The 4,960-nt window shown below is 47.9% G+C and overlaps 1 non-coding gene across 1 annotated transcript; it reads left to right on the forward strand.

Moving 5' to 3' along the window:
* The first annotated feature begins 257 nt into the window (after positions 1 to 257).
* Positions 258 to 339, forward strand: TRNAS-AGA (transfer RNA serine (anticodon AGA)). The gene has a single exon. It is a non-coding gene; the product is annotated as a tRNA-Ser (tRNA).
* Positions 340 to 4,960: the final 4,621 nt, after the last annotated feature.

The following is a 4,960-nucleotide window of genomic DNA, read 5'->3' on the forward strand; positions in this document are numbered from 1 at the left end:
GGTTTAGGTTGGATATTAGGAAAAACTTTTTCACTAGGAGGGTGGTGAAACAGTGGAATGCGTTACCTAGGGAGGTGGTAGACTCTCCTTCCTTAGAAGTTTTTAAGGTCAGGCTTGACAAAGCCCTGGCTGCGATGATTTAATTGGGGATTGGTCCTGCTTTGAGCAGGGGGCTGAACTAGATGACCTCCTGAGGTCCCTTCCAACCCTGATAGTCTGTGATTCTATGATAGTGTAGTGGAAGAGCTGTACATCAAGTAGTTGTGGCCGAGTGGTTAAGGTGATAGATTAGAAATCTATTGGGGTTGCCCCGTGCAGGTTCAAATCCTGCCAACTACGGAAGCTCTGGGCTGTTATTATTACCGTAGTCTTAGTGCCTGAGCATCCACAGTGTGAACTGGAGCCAGAGCTGGCCTCTTAGGCTGTCTACTCTGCTCTGACACTTCTCTAGCACCTTGAGTAGACAGTCACTACAGAGACTGGAGGGGTTTTCCCATCCCTGTAATAGCTACATGGACAGAACAATTCTTCCTTTTATTTAGCACTATCTAACCAGGGCTTAGATAAGCTTTTCACACCCTGAGACATGTAGCTCTGCCAGTTAAGTGCCCAGCGTGCACCAGCCCTTAGATCCCTCTTAGGATTTCCATGCAGGCACTGACCTGTGAGAGGAAAACATCAACTCACAAACACAGAGACTGAATTCCCCACAGTTAATCTCTTTGTACTTTCCAGAATGTCACAAAGTTCAATTCATTCCTGCTAGGACAGAGAAAAAAATAAGTGACACAAAGTTTTTGGCTTGATTAAATAAAGTTAAGGGTTTAATTACTACAGTAAAAATATGTACCGATTCCTCTAAATAACACCATAACTTGACATAGAAACAGAGACAAATCTTGTCAGTGAAGACTAATTTAACAAATGATCTTCCCATTATTAATTTCCACTGTGCCCCCAGTGCAGGTCTGGGTCCCTCCAGTGTAACTGCTCTGCATTCGCCTTCCTGTTAGAATTGGTTTTGGATGTTCCGAACTTTGGAAAATTGTGCAATTCAGAATTTGAATAGTGACCCCGGCTCCTTCCTGCACCTGCTCTACATCGCTACACAGCACCTTCACCACCTGCAGAGTCACCCGCAAGGTTCAGCAGGGACCCCTGGCAAGGACAGTGGGTGTACCTAACAGCCCGGTGTGCCTGGCAGTGAGGCAGGGGCAGCCCGAGGCTGGAAGCTCTGAGTCAGCTGTAGAGAAGCAACCCCCCCCCACACACAAGTACAGCGATTGAAGTCCCCAACTTTAGCATCATGACACCCTGTAGAAAGCCCCACGTGTACATTGTTTTTTCACAGGGCGATGCTAAAATCAGGTGACACCAATTTTGAAGTTTGAGTAAATAAAATTTTGGAGATAGTTATTAAGCTCAGAAAAATATGCCAAAGATCCCTCTGCATAACACCAAAATGTGAAATAAGAACAGAGACAAACCTTGTCAGCAAAGGCTAATTTCCCAAACGATCCTCAAAATGTTTCTAATTCCCATCTGTCCTCCACAGGAGCTCTGTGCAGTTTAACTGTTCTGCAGCCAGCTGCCCATTAGAAATCCTTCTGTGGGACATTCCCAGACCTGGACATTTAAGAACGGCAGAACTTGAAGAGCAAACCCGGCTAACCGCACCAGGCGGGATTGGAGTGTTTTGTCCCTGGCACTTGGTCTTTTCAAATAGTACAGACCCTCCCGTGTCCAGCCAGCCAATGAACTTGGGGAAAAGGTTGCAGGAAGCAGAGACCTTAGAAACAAGGAAATAAGAGGCGGTTCATTGGGCAAGGTGGCCTAGTAGTTAAAGCAATAGTCTGCTCATCTGATGCCATTCTTGAGCTGCCTGTTATAAAAAGCCCAAGCCCACTCCTGGAGCCCTGGCAAGCTGGAGCCCAAAGTCTTCCCCCAGAGCCTTTCAGCCCCCTGTAGGTGAGTTGGGAACTCACCAGCTGCCTGCAGAGTTGAAGTTTCCTACCCCGTCAAGAACACCCCCAGCCCCACATGCCTGCAGATGCGCTGCCTGGAGCCCCAAGGGGCTGGGTGGTACATGACGCCGATCCCCTCAAGGCAGCGCCAGCAAACACCAAGGCAGTTGTCATAAATATAAAGGGAAGGGTAAACCCCTTTAAAATCCCTCCTGGCCAGAGGAAAAATCCTCTCACCTCTAAAGGGTTAAGAAGCTAAAGGTAACCTCGCTGGCACCTGACCAAAATGACCAACGAGGAGACAAGAGACTTTCAAAAGCTGGGAGGAGGGAGAAGAACAAAGGGTCTGTGTCTGTCTGTGTGATGCTTTTGCCAGAGACAGAACAGGAATGGAGTCTTAGAACTTAGTAAGTAATCTAGCTAGATATGTGTTAGATTATGATTTCTTGAAATGGCTGAGAGAAGAGCTGTGCTGAATAGAATGACTATTCCTGTCTGTGTGTCTTTTTTGTAACTTAAGGTTTTGCCTAGAGGGATTCTCTATGTTTTGAATTTAATTACCCTGTAAGGTATTTACCATCCTGATGTTACAGAGGTGATTCCTTTACTTCTATTAAAAATCTTCTTGTAAGAAAACTGAATGCTTTTTCATTGTTCTAAGATCCAAGGGTTTGGGTCTGTGGTCACCTATGTAAATTGGTGAGGAGTTTTACCAAGCCTTCCTCAGGAAGTGGGGTGCAAGGTTTGGGAGGATTTTGGGGGGAAGACGTATCCAAACTACATTTCCCAGTAAACCCAGTTAAAGTTTGGTGGTGGCAGTGGAAATTCCAAGGGCAAAGGTAAAATAAATTTGTACCTTGGGGAAGTTTTAACCTAAGCTGGTAAAAGTAAGCTTAGGAGTTTTTCATGCAGGTCCCCACATCTGTACCCTAGAGTTCAGAGTGGGGAAGGAACCTTGACAGCAGTGCATCCAGGAGCAACAGCTGGATGCTGAAGGGAGGGGCTTCTGCTTTCCCCCCACCTACATCTCTGCCCAGGAGGCTGTCCTGGCTGTAGAAAAATCCCCAAATTTGAGGTATTCTGCTCTAGATTCAAAATGCAGGGCCCCAGTGGGGCAGAGGCTGGGGCAGGGCAGCAGCCTGGGTTGGGCTGGGAAGATGCTAGAATTTCTGGTGCCCAGAGAACTGGCTTGACTTACTTCTCAGCAGCAAACGAGTCAATTCCACATCTCCTCCCCGGAAAAATCAGCCTGGAGCTAAAGGCAGCACTGGTGGCGGTGGGGGCGGGTTCCCTGTAGTTCCCAGTGAGGCATGAGGGAACCCAGGGCGTCTCTAGAAGAACTTTTGGAGCTGACCTGGGGAAAACGCCTTTAATAACAGCCAGCTCATATTTAAACTGACTTTTTTAAAACCATTTTTATCACACTAACTAACCTTCGAATCCTAGTGTCACCCCCCATTAAATGGCTTCAGCCTTGTATTTTACCCAGGGTAAAACTAAACATCCCTTCAAATACAATGGAGTGGAGATCAATCCCTTTTCAGAGTTAATCCACATGAAAGAACCATGTTATGTTTCATCCCTTATGTCCTGGTCCCATCTCCTTTCCCTCCTCTCCGTTACAAGTTGTGGTATTTTGCACAGAAACTTTATTTCCTCAGAGAGACCTGGGAAAAAGGCCTGCCTGCTACATGGTACCAGATAAACACCTTCAATAGGAGACAGCCGTCCCTATCAGCAAATTATCTCCACCTTCAGTTCAGTGACACCTGAATTGTTCCTTCTCCCGGTGGAGCCCAAGGATTGAAAGCAGCAAAATCAAACTCCTCTGTATGGAGCAGGAACGCTCGGCTTTTTCTTCCTGCTGCTGCTGTTAGTCCATGAAACAATAAGGCTGGAACGCAAGGCTGAGTTCACGCACCAGCGCCCTGAGACATTTCAGTGCCCCAGAGAAAACTTGACCCCTGCTATTGGAATCCCTGAGTGGCTGGAGATTTGAATGAGAAAGATACGGTCTGAATGGTAAAAGTTGGAAATGAACAGTCTACAGCAATGGCATTAACACAAACACACTCTCATCGTGCTCCAGCCAGATGGGAAACGAGCAGGAATTCTTGCTCTTCAGCCTGGACACAGGTGCGCAATGGCACAGCAGTGAGTGTGCTGGGGGAGCTGGTCTGGGCAAACAATGGGAAGTGAGAACTCGCAGAGTACAGAACTATAACATAGTGAGAAAAACTGAAAAGTCAGTTAAGGCAATGGACTAGAAATCCACTCGGGTCCCCCTGCGCAGGTTCGAATCCTGCTGACTACAGAAGCGTTAGCATGATCTCATTGTTGCAGGGTCAGTGTCTGAGCATCCACAGTGCCAACGGGACCCCGAGCTGGTCTCACTCTTAGGGCTTCTCTCTATGTGCCGGTGGATAGATGCGCGGCGATCAATCCATCGGGCCGGGGGGGGGCATCGATTTAGTGGATCTAGGGAAGACCTGTTAAATCGACCCCCGATCGCGCTCCCGTCGACTCCTGTACTCCACCGGAACGAGAAGCATAAGGTAAGTCATAAGAAAAACTTTCCCGTCGACCCAGCACGGCGCAGACACCGCAATAAGTTGAACTAAGCTACATCAACTCCAGCTACATTAGTCACGTAGCTGGAGTTGCGTAACTGAGGTCGACTGAGCCCCGTAGTGTAGACCTGCCCGTAGGCTGTCTGCACTTAAAACATGGCTGTAGGAGGTTGGAGTAGACAGTTGCTACGGTGATCGGAGGCGTTTTCCCATCGCCGTAGTAGCCAGGTTGAGAGAAGAATTCTTCCATCCACCTAGCGCTATCCATGCCAGGGCTTCGGTCAGCTGAACGACATTGGTTAGGAGGGTGGATTTCTCACACCCGGAGAGACGTAGCGCTGCCCGTTAAGTGTCCAGAGTACATCAGCCCTGAGATCTCTCTGAGCATTTCAGTGCGTGCAATGAACCGTGAGAGGAAAACATCAA

Source organism: Natator depressus, chromosome 22, assembly GCF_965152275.1.
Source record: "Natator depressus isolate rNatDep1 chromosome 22, rNatDep2.hap1, whole genome shotgun sequence".
In the NCBI taxonomy this organism is placed as follows: Eukaryota; Metazoa; Chordata; order Testudines; family Cheloniidae; genus Natator; species Natator depressus.